The sequence below is a fragment of the Arvicanthis niloticus genome, chromosome 6, assembly GCF_011762505.2.
Source record: "Arvicanthis niloticus isolate mArvNil1 chromosome 6, mArvNil1.pat.X, whole genome shotgun sequence".
NCBI lineage: Eukaryota > Metazoa > Chordata > Mammalia > Rodentia > Muridae > Arvicanthis > Arvicanthis niloticus.
In genome coordinates this window covers 87,875,245-87,896,112 of record NC_047663.1, presented here as the reverse complement: position 1 = coordinate 87,896,112, position 20,868 = coordinate 87,875,245, and the positions used below count along the sequence as shown (strand labels likewise).

General features: G+C 45.7%; 1 protein-coding gene across 3 annotated transcripts in view; it reads right to left on the bottom strand.

Annotated features, from left to right (window-relative positions):
* Crebrf (CREB3 regulatory factor) overlaps positions 1-4,722 on the bottom strand; it is a 52,765-nt gene extending 48,043 nt beyond the window's left edge. Inside the window, exon 1 of one of the 3 annotated variants that reach the window (XM_034505481.2) lies at positions 4,563-4,722. The gene's annotated coding sequence lies outside the window, so the exon portion shown is untranslated. The remainder of the gene's footprint in view (positions 1-4,562) is intronic. The other 2 variants (XM_076937073.1, XM_076937072.1) reach the window with 2 other exon arrangements.
* Positions 4,723-20,868: the final 16,146 nt, after the last annotated feature.

Sequence of the window (20,868 nt, the reverse complement as noted above, 5' to 3'; positions counted from 1 at the left end):
TAGTCTCAGCAACTTAGAGAACTGCTTACAGAGTGACTTCAGATACAGATTTGGGGGTGAAAGGTCATAAACTTGGTGAAAAGCAGACAAGATGTGGCTAGTGATGGAACAGAACAGTACTACAGACATGAAGTAACACTGAAGTCCTCTACAAATCTCGTAGTCGACTTTGTCCCAGAAGTATGACTCAGATTAACCAGCAAGAATGACTTTACAGCCTGGCAAGATGGCTCAGTGAATAAAGGCACTCACTACCAAGCCTGACAACCTTGGAGTTTAATCCATAGGATCCAAACAATGAAAAAAGGAGTATCAACTCCTGCAAGTTGGCACCTGATTTTCTTGTGCATGTACATGTGATCTGTACACACAAATAAAATACATTTTTTTGAAAAAGAATTTGTGTTCCCCCACCTAAAGGGACCTTGCTATATAAAAGAAAAATCTTCACAAAGCAGATGTAGCATGGTGGCACACACCTTTAACCCAACCAAGTACTTGGAAGGCATCACCAGGCAGATAGATCTCTGTGAGTTCAAGGCTAGACTTGTCCACATAGAGTGTTTCAGGACAACCAGGGCTATGTAGACAGACCCTGTCTCAACAACAGTAGCAGCAACAAAAACCTCAATTATCACAAACCAATAAAATACAAGGCTCTTTCGAGCATGGTAGTGAACACCTATAATCCCCTCCTAGAATGGGAGATTGTAAGAGAATCAGGAATTCAAAGTCATATTCCTGGATACATAGTTTGAGATCAGCCTGACCATCAGGAGACACTATCTCAAAAAAACAAACAAAATCACACAACAACAAAAGTTGTAGGCCAGTTCAAAGCCAGCCTGGAATATATACCAAAAAGAAAGTCTCAGAAATGGAGGAGGGGACCTCTAAAACAAACAGGACTATACTAATATATACCAATAGTTAAACAGTTTCAAAACATCTACATGGATGCAAACTTTTGCAATAAGATTGTGCCCTATGTTCTTACAATGAAACCTTCTCAAGGTAGGAGATATATACAATAAACTATTGATCCAATACTATCTGAAATGTGTATTTATGTCCTCTGCCATTCCCTCTGCAAAAACTACAAATCAAGATGTCTTAAAAAGGAGGTTAACAATGATCATGGGCTACCAATAGACACATTTTACTCTTGTAAATAAAGTTTTATTGGTATATAGCCCAAATACATTTTCTATAATATCTTATCAGTCAGCACCATACAAATAGAAAAGCTGAACAGTCATTATGAAGATTATTAAATATTTACTATTTAATCCTATGCAGTAAAAAGTTCAACTACTCTTGTCCTGGTATAATTAGAACCAACAACTAGGCACTGTGGCATATCAATATGACTCCAGTAATGAAGGAACCTGATGCAGGAAGATCAGGAAGTTCAAAGCCAACCTGGACAATACTGAAAGGCCCCATCTCACAGAACCAAACAAAATAGTGTGATTTATGACCAGCCAAGTGTTTATCTTAAAATGAGACACTACTAAATGTAGTAAAAGTCAGTGAGACTGTTGCCAAAACAACCAGGTACAAACCTAACTGGAAATAAGCCTATGCTGATGACTCTCAAAACCCTTTCATCAGTTTTGACTAAAAATTAAGCTTTAAAAGCTAACAGTGAATTCAGTTTACTATTTTAAGATCCACTACACTGCCAAGTGTGGTAGTTCACACCTTTGATCCCAGCACTTGGGAGGAAGAGGCAGGCAGATATCTGTGGGTTCAAGGCCAACCTGGTCTTCACAATGAGTTCCAGCACAGCCAGAGCTACAAAAAACAAAACAAAACAAAAACAAAAAAAACACCCCACAAAAATAAAAACTACTATACTACAGTACTACAGTTAAGATGTTTCTGTACTCCCATTATCCAATGGATTTAGTCACCACCACCACCAATGACCCTTATCAGTTATCCTTTTAAGCCAGAACTTAACACTAATCAAACAGGTTATTTTCTTCATCAAAGTTTGTCTTCAGTTTGTTATGCAACATACAGAATGACAAGGTAAATGGAGAACCCAATATTGCTTCTTGAAGTATCTCTTGTTCTATTCTTACTATACTAATTCCTGAGCTACGCACAGTGGTACTTGTCTGTGGTCCCAGCAGGAAAGAAATGCTTGAGGCCCAGGAATTCAAAACCAACTGGACTACAAAGTAAAACCCTGTCGCAGTAGCAACATTTTGTAAACCCCAAAGTATATTAAGCATATGCAAGAATTTTAGCCAAAATAAGCTCTAATGTATATATTTGCCATTCTTAAGAAATTACTACATAAGCAATGAAAACTAACTTTTCATACAAAATGACAGTGAACACCCCTTGATTAAGTGTTCTAGGTTATCATCGAAACAACTCTTGCTTGATTTTAACTTTAGTTATACCCTTTTATAACTGATTGTGGCATTATGGCAGATTGGGACTTAGCAATAAAACATTAAGTGATAAAAACATAAAGCTAATACTTTATTCACTATAAAAACTATATATAGCCGGGTGGTGGTGGCCCATACCTTTGACCTTAGCACTTGAAGAGGCAGAAGGATATATGGGTATTTTTGAGTTCCAGGCCAGCCTGGTCTACAGGGTGAGTTCCAGGACAGGCTAGGGCTATGCAGAGAAATGGTGCCTCAGAAACAAACAAAAAAATTAAAAATTATATTTAATTGTAAAAATATATCAAATAACCTAGGATTATATTTTTACCAAGTTTTAACAAAACTGAGGATCAGTCACATAAAACCAATACCAAAGTAGATGAATAATCTATTTACTATTTGTTAATATTCTTCAGTTCAACTCTTTAAGAGCCTCCTAAGGTGATGTATCTATGATGTATTCCTACTCCTAAGTACTTAACCAAAGATGTATCAACAGCCTAGGACCTTTGACAATATGAATGTGGTCACAGTTATAAGCCCATCTTAAAAGAAGCTTTAAAAAGCATTTAAGAAAGCTAACATGGTGCCAAAACAACTCCAGTTTTGTATCCACAGCATTTCCCCCTTTGGTGTATCTCTCAGCTGTTTTAAACTAGCTAACACTGAAAAATATTTTAAAGTAGAATCAAGTGACAATCATTTTACCACAGATGACAAATTTTACAAAGGTTCCCTATTTCTGCTTTTTTAAAAAATAAGTCAGACCTTCATCCTTTTTCTCACCTGCTGGTACTGGAAAAATAAAAGTCCTAACGACTCATCAGACCTAAATACTTTTCTCAAGGTTCAGTTTTCTCATTAAGTTGATGCATGTCAGCTTCCAATTTATGTGAGCAAGGGAGACAAATTATGACTTGAAGCACAGGGGCCTAATCTTTGGAGGGTATCCACGTGGGAAAAAAAATACAAACGCCGCTCGTTCCTCAATTTTGTCTGCTTTTCCAGTCCCAATTTTCTCTTTGCAATACCCAGAAAAGCAGGAGTTCCTCAGAATGCCTGCCTCTAGAAGGAAGGCCCGATACAGGCACACACCCCTAACTACCGAAATACCTTCTTAAGGTAGTCTTAAGACTCAAGCCTACTCAGAAACAGCAGAACTGTTTGCTTTCTTGGGTTAAAGGAGGGCGATTACAGGGTTTGACGGCAGGATTTATCAAGCAGCCTAGGGCCGACCAAGAAGGAGAAGCCAGAGACTAAGCTCCATCTAGTCCCAGGAACCGCCCCCTGGGAGGCTAGACTGCCCTCGGCACTTCCCTGGCCGCCTCCACTCGGGAGCGGCCGAGCCGGGTCAGGCTCCTCCGGGCGGCTTCCGGGTCCTCCCGGACGCTAGCCCACACCCCGCCCGGCCCCGGCCCGGCCCGGCTCCGTTCCTTGCCCTTTGCCCCGTCTCCGCCCCACTCAGTGACCCCTTCAGGTCCGTCCCCTCCCATCTAATATGGCCGCCTCACCGGCCCAACCCCCAGGACAGCCTAACTTACTGGGGGCCCGCGGCACCGCCTCCCTGCGCCCATTGGCGCCACGGCCCCCGTTCGCCTCTTCCATTGGACAGCATCGGCCGCCACTCGGCAGCGAGGGCTCCGCCTCCGGGCCTCTCAAGCTGCTTAGAGAGGACATATAAACAAATCCCGAGAGGGAGGCCCCGGTCGCCCGCCGCCTCCGGGGAGGGGCCGGGGGGAGCAGCAGCCCCACGACGCCCCTGCCCGGAGTTTTCCCGGCCCGCTCCTCCGTCCCTGGCCTTCCGAGCGCCAGCTGTGCTGGTCTCCCTCACACGCCCCTCTCCTCCCCTCCCTCCCGGCCCCTCCCACCCGCTCGCCGCTCTGACAGGCCGGTTGCCGGCAGTCGCGGTCCCCGGTTCCCGGGAGCGCAAAGGGCACGGCCCTAACGGGGCCGCCCGCCCGCGCGCGCCCGCCTTTTATATAACTGTCGGCCGCGGGGGCAGCCTGGTCCGGCTGGCATCGGCGACCCCGTTCCGCGCGCCCTCGGCCCGGCGGCCCCCGCCCCGCTCGCCCGGAGCCGGGCACCCGCGCCTCACACCCGCGGTTCTCTGCCGCCGCATCCCGTCCGTCCGTGCGGCCGCTCGCCACTCACCTGAGGCTGAAGGCGGTTCAGGCACTGGGTCCGGCCGCGCTCCGGCGGCCGCGGCCCCTCTCCATGCTGCCTCGGTTTGTTTTGTTTATGTCCTTCCTGACGGGTTCCCGGAAATCGCGTGACTCGCCCCCCTCACGTGGGCCGCGGCGAGGAGGAGGAGGGAGGCGGGGGCCCGCCGCCCCAGGCCAATCGCGAGGCGCCCTGAAGTCTGGCCAATCAGGGGCTCGGCCCGGCTGGCGCCCTGTCACGTGACACCTGAGGGGCGGGTTGCTGGGGAAAACCAGGAAGAGAGGGCGGAGCGGGGGCTCTGAGGTTGCTCCTGAGCGTGGGCGTGGGCCGCTGGGGATGGCGAGCCATGAGCTCGCTTTCGTGCGTGATGTTCTTCTCAGAGGCTTCCATATTCAGCCTGTAGGCTCAGAACTAAGATGAGGACCGAGGAGTCCGAATGCCCACTTTACAGTTTAACTGAACCACGGGGGATTAAAGGGATATTAGTACTAGGGGCCTGCATCGACATTCTCTTTAGTAAGTGAATGTCGTTCCTGTTCCCGATAGAATTGGCCTTCAGTTGTTTGTTCATTCATCAACCCTTATTTATTGAGTCTGGATCCCCAGACCCTGAAGTCAGCTGCATGCACCTTTGGGGTAGGACCTGTATTCAGCTGTACAAACTGCTACTAGATGCTCTATGGACAAGGCTGTCTAACCTGTGATAATGTGATGACTTAAGCCTCTCAATTCCGTTCACAGCATCGGATGTGTGGTATGTGGAAGGTTCATTATCCCAAATAGTTCTCCCAACAGACACAATAAGAGAACCATTTTTTTTTTCAAAAGGAAAAATAAAACCTCAGAACTATTGTTCAAGGAAATAACCTACCTAATTATCACAGCCTGTGTTTCCAGAATTCTCTTTATACTCTGGATCCTCCTGTCTTAGTCTTCTGGGTGCGGGGTTACAGGTCTGCACCAGCACACACATATGAACACAGAAAATGCATTTTCTTAAGCATAGGAAAAAGATGAAAGGACAGAGAAACCTCATCAGATTCCCTTTGAATATCAGTTTTCCCTTGGGAGTACCCGTGGCTTCAAAGCAGGCAGGGATGGAGGACGGGGGTGTTGTGGTTGACCCTTGTGATCTCAGCACTGGAGAGGTGGAAGCAGGAGGATTGAAGTTTATTCTTAGCTACACTGAGTTGCATGCTGGGTCTTCATAAGACCAAGCCTCAAAACAACCTTATGCTCCCCACCAAAATAAGTTCCCCCTCCCCCATACACATAGCCCCAGGCAAGTGGTAAATCAGTGGTTCTCGACCTTCCTAATGTCTCAACCCTTTAATGTTCCTCATGTTGTGGTGATCCCAACCATAAAATTATTTTCATTGCTACTTCGTAACAGTAATTTTGCTCCTGTTATAAATCACAATGTAAATAACTGTATTTTCTGATGGTCTTAGGCAACCCCTGTGAAAGGGTCATTGGACCTCCAAAGGGGTCACAATCCACAGGTTGAGAACCACTGTAGTAGAGTCTCAGTGTCACAGTCATGGACTGGATGAGATGTGATGACACACATCTGTGACTCCAGCACTGGAGAGCCTGAGGCAGGTATGTCTGCATTCAAGGCAAGTGTGAACTACATTATAATGTGCTCCTTGATTCAAAAGCAAGCAACCATGGATTTGGAGATAAAAAACTTTGCCTAGACCATAGTCCTGAGAAAGGTTCGATGGGACTAACAATGTCCCTTGTCCTCTGTCCTCCATGCCAGACATATTATATAGCTGGTCACTATGTTACTGGCTTAGTAATAACCTGGATTGGAATCCTCTACCACATGTGAACCATGAAGCTAAATTTCTACCTTTGTAAAAATGGGATTGGTGTAAGAACTAGGTGAAATAATTAACATAGGGTTGCTACGATAGCTTAGTGGGTACAGCACTTATCACACAATTGTGAGGACCTGAATTTGAATTCCCAGAACCTATGTTAAAAACCATGTATCAGGAACATCTGTAATCCCAGCACTCCTTCAGGAAGATGGGAGTCTGAGTCACGAGAACCCCGGAAATTCATAGGCCAGCCAACCTGACACACAGTGATGCTGAGACCCTATCTCAAACAGCGTGGACGCTGGAGTACATGTGCATGCCTACATTCACACACCTGTGTTTAAGCAAACACATACACACACATAAACTGTATACACACATGCATAGATAATATAAAAATAAAAAGACTGTTTAAAAATAAGTCATATAAAGCGCTTACCAGAGTGCCTACCACATAATGAACTGCAGTAGCATTAGAATGGTCCAAGAACATCGTCTGGAAGACTAGCTGTAGACTGAGTAGCAAGCAAGGATGATTCTGGGGAATTCAGCAATTTAACAGCCAAGCTAACCTGAAACTCGTGACAATCTTCCTGCCTCTGCCTCCTGAGCACATGTATTACAAGCATGAACCTCCTCGCTGGGCTAAAACAAATCTTTTGGACTTCAGATTAATAGGTAGTATAGCTCCATAGGAAGAAAATAAAACAGTAAATCTCTCCCCTGAGTGCCAACTACAAGTAGGACCCTGATACCCAACAAAGCAATGAGTAGTTACCACACGGAAGCTAAAAGGATTATAATTATCTCCTTAAGTCTGACCATAGCTCCTTCTAATTTTCCCTACTAGGTGGAATTGAAAATTGAAAAAAAAAAAAATCCAATAGAAAAATTGGCTTGAGAAGTTGGAGCCAGGTTCCCTGGACTTGTTTCTCTGAGGCTCATGCTGTCAAACGCTAGGAGTTTGAGCCTCGCTTGTTTATCTTCTCAGAGTTTCATGTTTGGAAACATTCCCACAGAAGGCTAGCCCTTCTGCTAGCACACTACTTTTCAGGCAGGCATATGTACATCTACCAGGCTCACATCCTGTCACAGGGCTCTGCCATGAGTGGCATGTGCTGATCAGTTACACTGTCGTGGCCAGTGGAGACTTTCCATCAAGGTTTGTGACTGACTGTATATCCTGCTCTGGATGGAGTCAAACCACAGGCTCCTAATTGATTGGTGGCTTTGCGGGGGCTTGATGCAGCCAGATTCTACCACAACGTTGGCAGAAAGTCTCTGGGATAGTGTTGGCTTGAGAGTTAGAAGGTTTTTATCCTAACCACAAAATGGTGACCAGCTGGCATGCCGCTTCCAAAAGCATGTAACAATGTTCCTCAGAAAAACTTATGTTATACGACAGGCTGAATCAGAAAATTGAGAGTTATCCACAAAGGTGAGACAATGGCACAAGCACAGTAAAAGATACATTGGATGCCACTAAATTCTTCAAAGTAATTTAGTTTTCAATAGATGGCATCATATATGGTATAATATTCAAAAGCTCAAAAAGAACCAGGCACAGTGGTTCATACTTTATTCCAGTAGGCCAGCCTGGACTGCATAGTGAGTATGGACCTTACCTCAGAAAACAAAAGTATGCTAATGTATTGTACACAAACATATTTGACAAGTGTTAAGTAGCTTGGGCTTTGCAGAAGCTTCACAGGTATTCACTGTATACATGGACATCTCCCTCACTTTAAACCTTAGAGTGTGAGAGGCTGAAGCAGGTAAGCAGCTTGACTCCAGGGCTTTAGGGCCAGCCTTGGTAACACAGGGTATTCCTCTCTCAAAAACGGAGAGATTCAGGAAATGGTGATGCACACCTTTAATCACAGTATTCAGGAGGCAGAGGCAGTCAGATCTATACTGAGTTCCAGGCCAGCCTCATCTACACAGTGAGTACCAGGCCAGCCAGAGATACACAGTGAGATATTGTCTCAAAAACAAACAAACAAACAAGCTTTGGCCTAATTTGAGCTATGAGATCCACGGCAACCAGGGTTTCAAATTACTGTCCATCATTCTCTATGACCCTGTATGCTCTCACAGAGAACTAAGGTACTTTGTCCTGCAAAGTCGTGCTGGCAACTGCAACGTAAAATTCAGATGAAAAAGAGAGAAATTATTTTCTAAGAAACCACCTGTCAAAGCCTAGCACTTTCTTACTATGTGTTTATTTGGAGTCTAGGCCTTTATGGGGCTAAGGCTGGCCTTGAACTCCTGATCCTCCTGCCTCTGAATCCCAAGTGCTGGGATTACAGATGAACACCAGCATACCCAGCCTACATTGCGTTAGGACCTAAAGAGTGTACTGTGTGTGAATCCTCATTAGCAGACTGGGTTCTGCTTGTTGATTCCTGGTGCATCTTTTTAAGTGTCAACATTTCGGGACTAAGCGTTACTCTCTGAACAATGTGGACTGTGGGATACGTTCGGACGTCACAGCTTCAAAAGTGAGACTAATTAACTCAAACCTGGAAGATCTCCAGGAAAAGCTGTGTCGATCTGATATTTGGCACTGACTTTTTCCTGAGAAGATGACAGTATTGCTGAGTAGTCTAAAAGAGACTCATTGATGCTGGTAATTGGATCCCATCCTCATTCATCTCATCTAAAAAGTATTCTTTGGGGGAGAACTTGTCCCCACTGTGATCTCTCAATGGAACAGTGTCCTTACTTGATAGCTCTGAGTGTCAGTTTCTCATTTCTCCCTGAAAGTACCAAGTTCAGCCCGAAATACCCCATTATGTATCTATCCTGATTTAGCAGCCTACCCCAGACTCAGCAGCAGGCCTGCTGTGGCATGTGGCAGGCTTGTGGATCTGATGAACCAATTAAGATCCAAACCCTAGCCCATTTTTTAAGGTGCAAGGCCCCCTTATCCTTATCCTCCATGCAGTCTGCTTAAACCCTCACTCCTCTCCTCTTCCCCCTTACCCATCTAAGCACAGCATATAATACTTGCATTATTCATGCCGTGCATGCTGGTGTTGTTTCCTCAGTGTGCCAAGTGGGCATACACTCTAGCTACTGAGTTAAACATCCAAGCCTATCTTTATTGACAACTCATGGAAGGAGAGAAATGGACATTTGTTTGTCAAATACTGAACGTGCACACATGAGACACTGTCCTTGCCCCAAAGGGCCTCAGACCCTAGTGAGGGAAGATGATAAAATTCATGAGAAAGGACCCTCATGCTGATGGAGGCGTGGGCCACAGGCTTCAGTGTCCCTTTCTGTTAGCTTACTTGGGAAATTCCTAGCCCATCTGATGCTACATCCCTCTCCTCACTAGCCTCCCAGGTTGATCTGAAAGACTCTTGGTGCAGAAGAGGCTCCCCCACCTCTGCCTCTCGGGGAGAGATGTGACCAAAAACTTCTTAGAAGAAAGGGAGGCAGTTGAAAAGAAAACTGTCTCCTGGCAGAGCGGTGGTGGCAGGCGGCCGAGCTTGTCCTCTTATCTTCCAATACGGCACTCGAGTGAAAATTGTTTCATCTCTTTTGCTGACCGAACACTCCTGGGACAATGAATCGGGTTTTTAATTTTGTTTTATCAGTGCTGAGCTGAACATACACTGTTCGGCTCAGTGGCTGTAAGTGATAGCAAACTGGGAGGCTGGGGAGTGGGAACAATCTAGCGTTTGTTGTGGAAAGACTCCTTACACACAGGTATAATAAGACATTCTGCTGGCAAGGCCAGAGTGGGAGGATGAAAGCCAGAAGCGGAGGGACTGATGATAAGAGGTGGGAGCCCAGGCCTGCAGCCATGATAGCTTGAACTAGGAGAGGAGACTTGTTCCAAAAAACAAACAAACAAACAAACAAAAAAACAAGAAAAAACCCAAAAAACAAAACAAAACCCCCCAAAACACACAAAAAAACACAAAACAAAAACCCAAACTGGTATAACCACAAGACTCTCAGGGGCAGGAAGTAAACAATTCAGAAAGATTTCTAAGGGAAAGAAGTAATAAGAAGTAATAAGCTAAGAGAGTGAAGGGTAGAGCCAGGTCATCTGCAACTGAAGGTTTGAGTTAATGCAAATTTACTAGGTCACAAGTTTCCCAGAGATGCAGGGGGGAAAACCCAGGACATGCCCATCAGCTATGAGATATGACTGCTTTTTAGGTTTCAGTTTTCCTTCTGTTTTCCCAAAGCCTAGGCTCACTAAGTAATTAATCGGTTCAACATGCCACAACTACATCACCAAGTCACAAACATGATTAACAGTACCCAATAGCAGCTGCAGATTGTGTCGAGAGGCAATGCTCAGAAGGGCCAGGTCCTTATCTCAGCGCTTAGCTTAGCCTGCAAGGTATCTCTCTAGGTCCCCACAGAGTGGTAACCTGCCTTTCCAAACAGTTCCCAACTGCACCTGCTAATACTGCACTGAAGCTTGCTCCCCTTGGGTCGGGAGAGCCAGAAGATTCTGCCCACAGAGCTGGCTGGAACTCACTAGCTCCTAGCAACTAGCGCCTGTCAGCCAGGGAGTCCCCTCTTCCTAGCCTGGCGGAGGAGGCAGCTACCTCTGTGAGAGAGGAGTAATGATGGAATTGATGTGGGAATTAGAGCAAAGAATGCAGCGGTTACTCCTCCTCTTAACAAGGGAGGTAAGGGCAAGGTTAGGCTCCTGTAAACACCGTGGAGGAAGGGAGGGTCCAGCAGCGGCTTTCTTCTGTTCTGAGGGTGGGTAACTGAGGAGTTGAGATCAGGAAGGAGGCAAAAGCTTTGCTGCTCTTTGCTCTGATCCAACTCAGTTACAGTCTGGCAACATATACAACCAGCCTCGCACATGGCAAGCAATGCCTAAATGTTAGCTAGTAATATTGTAATTATTTTGAGGTACAAAGGCTTGAACCCCACCCCAGGGCTCTGCTATGCTAGAGAACTCCCCCCAGCTCCTTCTTATTTTTAGTTTGGAACAGAGTCTCACTAAATTGCACAAGCAGGCCTTAAACGTGTGTTCTTTCACAAGCCTTCTGAGAAGCTGGGAGTAAGGTGTGTACCACGACAACCGGCTGTTATCACTAATAAAAATGGTTCTGAATATTTCTGGGGGGGGGGGGGGGGGGGGGCGCAAAAGAACACCATAGATACAGGAATTTATGGATCCCAGCTAGGAACCATGGAACTCAGAAAGAGGCACCCTCGTATGCAGGACCAGCTATATAATTTTCAGAGCCAAATAAGAAACGAAAAGACCAGGACCCTGGTTCAAAAATGATGGACAGACTGAGACTGTCCTGGTGATGCATGCCTGCAATCCCAACATACTAGGGATGTTGGGACAGGAGGAGTACATACATGTTCAAGAACAGGTGGAGGTAGGGGAATCCGGACTACAGCTCAGTGGCTATGCAGTTGCCTTATACAAACACATGCACAAAGCTTTGGACTTGATACTAAGTACCATAACTATGGAAAAGAAGAGAAAAAGTATCATCACATCTCTCTGTCTGTATCTCTCTGTCTCTGTCTCTGTCTCTCTTTCAGTTTTTCTGGTTTCTCATGTAGCTTAGCTGCCCTGGAACTCACTCTGCAGCCCTGCAGCCCAGGCTGGTCTTGAACTCAGAGATCTGCCTGCCTCTCCTTCCTGAGTGCTGGGATTAAGGGTATGTGCCACCACTGCCTGCATCATAACTTTGAGCACAGGAAAGAGCATCGAAAAGTCTTTATAACTTTACAGCACTTGTGACATTGCTTTTTATTAACTCATTTCCCAAAGATCAGAATTTACCAAGTCAGAAGTCATCTCCCATGAGATTCTTTTTTTCCCATATTAACTTTAAGTAAATGAGCATCTCTGAATAACTCCTGCAAGCACAACTGTGGAAATCAAATACTGGAATAGGCCAGGTGTGTGGTGGCTCACTCCTAGAATCCAGACAGGATTTCTAAGCATTCAAGGGCAGATTCATCTATGTCATGAGTTCTAAGCAAGCCAGGGCTACACAGTAAGACATTTATCTCAAAAGAACCAACCAACCAACCAAATAAACCAACCAAATGATAACCGTATCCACAGAAATAAGCGGAGATTGCTGTGAGAAGCCAGAGGGGCCAGGTACCCTTAGGGGACTGCCTGGGCTCTACAGAGCTAAGCTGAGAGAAGGAAGGTGTCTCTGCAGATGACAGACACTGGCCTAGAATTCAAGTCCCTCCTCCCTCAGTCTCCTTGAATAACTGGGAGTACAGGCATGTGCTACCAGGTTCAGCCCTGGTAGGCTTCTAATAGGAGGTATCACATATTGTTGGACACAAGGGAAATGTCTGAGGTAGAGAAAGCTGTAAGTACCATGCAACTGAAAGGAGAAACTGAGAAAGACCATAACTGATCAAGGGGAGGAATTTTACCCTGGAAAAATGTCAAGGACCCTCAATAGCAGCCTTGGGCCCTAAAAGCAGACTTTCCTGTGCTTTGGTTATTTGTTTTACGTTTAAATTATCATGTGTGCATCTATATGTGGGTGTGTGCACTCATGAGCGTGGGTGTCCACAGAGGCCCGAATAGGGCATTGGATCGCCTGGAGCTGGAGTTATAGGTGGGGGTGAGTGATGGACGGACGTAATGTGTTAATGTGGGTGTAAGGAACCAAGCCCAAGGGTTGGTTTTTGTCAAGAGCAGTAGTGTTCTTAACCACTCCTGATGTTCCCTCAACTGCTGTTGCACCTGAGGCCTAAGCACTGGTAAATGGAACTGCCATGTTGTTACAGGCTAAACAACGGTAAGCAACAGCAACCCCCGAAACAGCTCTAAAAGTGCCCGAGATCTCAGAAATGGGATGAGACGTGGGTATAGGGCAAGTTGAACAAGAGCTGGTTGTGTTCATTCTTGGTTTAAATGTCCCCCAAAACTCCTTGGGCCATGGTCCCTTCAGACGGCTCCTCCTTACAGACTCCTTCTTCAGCTTGCCTCTTGGGGAGGGGTGCGTGAGTGTGAGGGTCTCTAGACATTAGCTTTCCTCACACAATCATGAGTCCCCCAGCTGTCTGTGTCAGCCTCTTAAGTCTCATCTCCAGCTAGACCTTCTTGCCCTCCAGACCCCGGGCAGCGGGGCCCCAGTCACTATCCCATGCAGACACCTGAGCTGTCAACAAGACTCGTCTATTGCTGAACTTCACTCTGCCAGGGCTACTGGATCACTGTGTCCTGATGGCAGCTGAAAGGATCCCCTCTACCAGGGACCTGGATGCCATCCTTAACCCCTCCCTGTCCCTGTCCTGCAGCCAACCTATCGCCACTGCTGATGTGTGGGAGCTGATGGCTACGGTCAAGGTGGCTGCTTCCTAGCTTCCTTTTCTTTCCGTCTACCACAACCCTGCATGTTTTCCTCTCCTGGGTCACGCAACCTCTTCTCTCAGCCTGGAATTCTTTAAGCTCTCTTCTTCTATGGGCTTGCCACTAAAGGCCTTTTTATTTTTCTTCTTCAAAATCCTTTCTCCCAGCATTAGTAATTTTAGTGCCGTACTTAGTAAATGTATTTTCCTAGGAAAAATTGGATGGGGTGGGAGTTGGGGTATAAACACATAAAGCAAAAGGCTTTACTTTAAAATTTTCAATTCTGTGTACATGTGTGCATCTGAGCATGCATATATATATATACACACATGTGTATATATGTATATAAGTATATATACACATATATATGCATATATACACATATATACACATGCACATATATACATATATATGCACATATACATATATATGTATATACATACATACATATATGTATGTATGTATATACATATATATATGTGCATGCCAGCAGAGGTCAAAAGACGGTGTCAGATCCCCTGCAGCTAGAGTTACAGGCAGTTTTGAGCCACCCAGTATAGGTGCTAGGAACCGAACTTGGGTCCTCAGGAAGAGCATTTGTACTCTTTTTCTCTAGCCACCTCCCATTCCTAACACTCCCCAACCCCACCCCCCAAAAAAAGGTTGATGGGGATCAAACCTGGGGTCTAAGCTTGCTATGTAAGTTCTAAACAACCCCTCTGGCCCTATAAGCAACCCTTTATCATGTGTCTCCCTTGATGCACAGGGCAGGGTTACCAGTTTGCTTATCATTTGCAAATAGGCTTCTCCTGTACAAACAGGGGCTGGAAATACCTGCTGAAAACACTGGGGTGGGAATGGGGGAAGGGGGCTGAGAGAGCTGCCCTCAGCTTGCTAAGCCATACTTCCTCAAACATTGGCTTACTTTATAAAACATCTACCCTGCTTGTTCCATTTTGGAATGGCAGCCCACGGTAGTAGTGTTCTTTGGTTAGTATGAAGACACTTTGGAAAACAAGCCAAAATCCTGAAAATGGTCTAAAACAGACTCTTGTTTGGCTGGAACACTGGGGCTTTCTTTAACCCATGTGGGACCCCAGCACATTTGCAGCCCCACAGTTCCACTTTCTACGTGGGCAGAATCAACATCAATGTTCCCTTTCATCACCGTCAAGGTCACTGTGAACACCTACACAAAAGGAAACCAGAGAGAGGCCTTACACCCTGAAGGCTCTGAACTGCCAGGGCCGTTCACAAGTTCCCTGTGAACCCACTGCTTTTTGATGATTCAGAACAGCTTCTGTGTCTCAAGAAATCTGACTGCACTCTCCCTGACCCTGAATGCTCAGGGGGTGAGGGAGGATGGAAGTACTAACTTTTTTGACAACAGTCCACAAGAAACACCTCCCCCCCTAAGAAAAGCATACATTAAGAAGTAATGCATGCGCCAGGCGGTGGTGGAGCACGCCTTTAATCCCAGCACTTGGGAGGCAGAGGCAGGTGGATTTCTAAGTTCGAGGCCAGCCTGGTCTACAGCATGAGTTCCAGGACAGCCAGAGCTACACAGAGAAACCCTGTCTCGAAACCCGCCCCCCTCACCCCCCAAAAAAAGAATGCATGGTTTCTGACAACTTGAAAACCATACAAAACTGTTAAAGAAGTAATCATTTATGATAAAACTGTGGACTACTTCCCCAGGGATTGTCTTTTACTATTCTATTATCATTTATCAGTAAACTTTTTTTCGTCATTATTACATTTGTGTTGGTTGAGACAGGATCTTGCTATGTAGTGCAGGCTGCTCTGGAATTCACTCTGCAGCCCAGGCTGGACCCTGATTCCAGACTCTCCCACTTCCCAAGGACTTGCAGGCAAGGCTTACACTTGCCTTTTAAATGTATTGTTTCCTTAGGGGCTGGCGAGATGGCTGAGTGGTTAAGACACTGCTGTTCCTCCAGAGGACCTGGGCTTGGTTCCCAGCACCCATGCGGTGGTTCACAACCACCTGCAACTCTAGTCCCAGGGGATCTGATGCCATCTTCTGGCCACCAAGGTAGCACATATATGGCACCCAGAAATACATGCAGGCAAAATATCCACACACATAAAAATGTTTTTGAAAATTAAAAATGAAACATTTGTGTATATGAATGTATGAATGTGTGTATGTGTGTGTGTGTATGTGTGTGTGTGTGTGTGTGTGTGTGTGTGTGTATCACATGTATGTAGGTGTCTGAAAGGGCAAAAAAAGGCTATTGGATTTCCTGAGCTGGGTTATGAGCAGTTGTGAACTGACACTTGAGTCCTCTGAAAGAGCAGAAATCCCTTTTAATTGAGACCCATACCATCTTTCTAGTTTTCCCCACAAGTCTTTAAATAGATTACATTTTTGCTAAAGAATGTGCTATAAAAGTTTAAAAAAAAAAAATCATTTGAAATTATTTAAAGGCACAGTGGTTTCAATGAGAACGGCTCCCATAGGCTCACGTTTGAATACTTGGTCCCCAGTTGGTAGAACTGTTTGGGAAGGATTAGAAGTTGTCGAAAGAGGTGTGTTACCATGCCTGTCTGCCTGCTGCCATGCTCCCTACCAATGATGGTGATGGACTCTTATCTCTCTGGAACATACGTCCTCAATATACCCTCCCTTCCATAAGTTGTCTTGGTCGTGATGTCTTATGACAGGGATACAAAAGTAACTACTATAGATGTTACTCTGCTCTTTCTCTTTCAAGTCTCTTCTAGAGAGACAATTTTAAACAGAACAGGCCAGTTATTAAAATGTGGCCTAGGAGGGACAGCTTCTATTTACCTATCCTCTCCCCTCATCTGTCCTAACTGTGCACTACCACACCTTTGTTTATTTACTCATTCATTCATTCATTCTTGGCTTCATTGAGACAGGGTTTCTCTGTGTGGCCCTGGCTGTTCTGGGACTTGCTCTGTATGCTAGAATGACCTTGAACTCAGAGATCCACCTGCCTCCTGAGTGCTGGGATGAAAGGCATGTGCCACTGCTGCCACCCAGCTCACATCTTGATAAGCCTTTGGCCTAGGACAGCAATGCTGTTTCCAGCTGTTCCATGACAAAAATTTCCTTTATGTAGTATTTCGGGTCATTTTCTTTATAAAATTCTAGATTTTCTACAACTTCATCCACTTAAGTAGAAAGCTTCAGAAGACACGCAGCATGGAAAAAATGCTTGCCGCTTAAGTCTTCATTTACACTGTAAATACATCTGTTCTCAAACAGGGGTATGAGTTACAGTCATTTAAAAATGCCTGGATCTAACAAAGCACTAACTTTTTTAGAAAAAAGATTTACTTGTTTTTTTATATATGGATGCTTGTCTACTGTACATACGTGCATCATATGCATGCCCGGTGCTTGTGGAGTGGGAAGGACATTAGATCCCCTGGAACTAGAGTTACAGATAGTTGTGAGGCCCCCATGTGGGTGCTGGGAACCACACTTGGGTGCTCTGTAGAGCAGCAGTGTTCTTAACTGCTGAGCCATCTCTCCAGCCCCGGTGCCAACGCTTATGTTTAGAAAAATGAAATCCAATCAGTTTTCAGGGTCTTAACAATAATTTTAAAAAGTTTCAGAAGCTAGGTGTGGTAGCCGTGTCTAAAACCTCAGCACTCAGGGAGCTGAGAGAGGATGCACAGGGCTCCATCCATAGCAACGGAAAGGCTTTTCTAAAAGATACTAGAACCCCTGAGGTGAGGTGGTAGAATCTGTAAGCCAGGAAGGGTGGGGTCCATGGCATGATCTCAGTGCTTAGGACAGGCACAGTGCCTTTTATTGATTTTTCTGGAGCCCTCTAAGTCAAATGACCTATCAAAAGGGAAATCTAGGTAGGAATTTAAAAAAAAAAAAAAAGTCAGCTGTCCCTCTGGGCTCTCCTATTCTAACAGAAAAGTACTGCCAGCATGCTCTGAGGATTTGAACATTAACTGGGCAAACATCCTGTGTGTATTATTACACTTTACAGATTGGTATCACCATCGTGACTTCATTTGGTAATAGCTTTGCATAATAGAAGAGGAGGGTAGAAGCTGGTTGTGCCAGCTCACACCTGTAATCCCACCTTTTAGGACACAGAGCTCAAAGGTCAGCTTGACCTTTTCGCATTGACAAAATACCATGAGGTGAGCAGAGGGCATCCCTGGCAGTCACCCCTGGCATGCTAAACAGACAGGCGAAATGAAAATGTCTTAAATGAAGAAACTGGAGCTCAAGAATAAACTGACTTCCTGGGAGAAAACACCTTACAAAGCTTTCCCCTTCCAACTGAATAGATGTCATTATCCCTTTATTTCAAAGCCACTAACATGGCTGAGTGACAAGAACAGCACCTGCCCTTTCAAGGCTTGCAAGCTTTTTTTCTGAGAAGTCTTCCATCTCCAGTTTGGCCAAATTCCTTTTTTCACCTCTCATGCTCTCCTGCTTCACACTGGTGCTATGAGGCCTCATCAGAAGAAAGTCACAGAAAGGCTGAGAGACAACACCGTGGGTCCAGGCCTTGTCCCTTGAGGGTTCTGGAGCAAGACAGTCACTACCTCAGAATCATCAATACCTGGCTGGCCCAGTACAGCCCCAGACTCCTCCACACGCACATCTGTCACTGACACTGTTGTCGGTAGAGGTAATAACACAGCAACCATCCTCACAGATGACTACAGGAAGCGACCCCACCAAATTGGAAACAAGATCACAAGCAAACCAGCAGAGTAATCCAGACCACTTCCTGATGAGTAATTTAATCAGAACACGGGAGAAGCGTAAAAGCAAACCCTCAGACACAGGTCAGCTGGGGATGTGAGTGCCTTCAACTATAGCTGCCATTAAGCCAGTCAGCCCCCAAAGCTGAACTCCACCGTCACTGCAAGGCACGACACAGCTAATGCTGTCCTCCCCCTGGCCAAGTGCAGCTACCCCCGCAGGATCAAGTGTGACGCAGCTTGAAGAACCCTATCTCGAAGCCACGGAAAGGGACTCAGTGGAGGGTAGCCCTGGCAACACAAGGAGACCAAGTCTTTTGCAGCAAACAATTGGGCAGACGCTTTGGTCTGCTGGAGACGGGGATACACAGTGGGAAGTAGAAGGTTCTGGATGGATTATCAGTGAGAGTGGGCTGCAAGGCTTCTCAGGGGATCCGTGGGCACACGGCTATGGCAGTTAACACTTCTGAGTGCTTAGAGCTGAGGCCTAAAGAGCCCTGTGCACCTGCTGTTGCTTCCATGACAAAGAATCATTAAAGGTCACATAAGTTGCTCTGGGGGGAGACAGCATGGTGCTCTGTAATGACAGATTCCTTTCCAAACCAGATACCCAGAGCAGGCTACTGGCCAGTCTGAGCGAGGCAGGGGTGGGTGACCAGGGACAAAGTACTTTAGAGTGGAAATTCTAAAGCTGGGGCTGGAGAGATGGCTCAGCAGTTAAGAGCACACTTGCTCCTCTTGTAAGAGGACTCTGGTTTGGTTCCCAGCACACACATGGCTGCCCACAACTATCTGTAAGTCCTGTACTAGGAGATCAAATGTCCTCTTCTAAGGGTACTAGGCACACTCAGAGCGTACAAACATACATGAAGACAAATCACTCATGTAGGTTACCATGGCAACTTCAACCTCAAATCTTTCTTTAGTGTTTAGTAGATTCCATGAAACTAACTAACTAAAGAGGTTCTTTGTGGGCCACCGAGATGACTCAGGGAGCAAAGGTGCTTGCTGCTAAGCCTGACAATCCAGAGTTCAATCCCCATAATTGACACTGTGGAAAGAGTGGGAACACTAACTTCTGCAAGTGACCTCCACATGCAGATTGAGGCATTTCCTTCCACCTACCCCCCCCAAATAAATACATGTAGTAAAAAACACACTTTTACATTTATAATATTTATAAATACTTAAATATAAAAAATAGGCTTCTTGGTGGGAAATACAAAGCATGGAGGTACCTAACTCTAAAAGAACTCTGTATATGTGTGTGTGTGTGTGTTGGGGGGGGGGGGAGGGACAAGAGGGTAGACTCAGAGAAACCCAGGGCTTTGCACATGCTAGGCCATCTACCTGAGCTACAATCCCCAGACAAACTTATAGACAAACTTTTAAGTTTAGTGACAGTAAAGGGCTGGGACTATATCTCAGGGCCAGAGCACTCACCTATGTGAATCACCTCACACTCACCACACACACACACACACACACACCGGTGAGGCTCTAGCTTCAAGCCCCAGTATGCAGAAAGAGTAGAAAGCAGGGTGGAGTCAAAGCTGAAATACAGAAACGAAAGCAGAAGACAGCTGGAGGGCGAGGCAGAAGGATCACAAGATTCGAGGTCAGCCTAGTGAGTCCCTGTCCAGCCTGAACTCAGACTTTGTGTCAGTGTAAGGGAGCAGGGCAGACACTTCAACTTGAAACTCTCTTTGGTCCTATGAGCAGAAGCCACGAGTCCAGACAGTCCAGGATGACCAGAAAAGTGCACACTGCAAAACAGGAAGTAGCTCTTGGCTAGCTGTCAGAGAACTGCGAGCTGATGAAAATTCAATCTATTTTAATTTTGAGTTTCTGAGAGCTTGGTATGTTCAAGACCCTTGTTCAACCCAGCACGGCAAGACAAAACTCATAAAGCCTTAACTTAGCAAATTTAAGATGTCTGCTATTAAAACATCCCCAACCCAAGCCTTTAATCAGCCTAGATCTCTTTTATCAGATTTCTGGGAGTGGGACAACCCTACCCAAGCCATATTTACCATCTTGTCCCCGTGGCTGGACATTGCCCTCAACTGTGTTACCTGGGCTGGCTGCCAAGTCCTGAGCTCAAGTGGCCCTCTTAGCCCAAGGAGCAGGGACTAAGCGGTATGTACCTGCCTCTCACCAAAGGTCAAGCATGACGTCATCCGACAGCTCTACGCATATGAACAATCTCTCCCCAAACAACCCGTGAGCTCACGAGCATGCAGGGAACCCGTTTCCAACATCTTTGCTTCCTCCGATGCCTTGTCTGCAGTAGGCACCCAAACAGTTATTAAATGAATGATCAAGAAAAGTACTTACCAGTCTCTTCAGGTCTCAAACTATGGGGCCCAGATGGATTATACATCCAACCTAAGGTTAGACACAACCTCACTTTGAA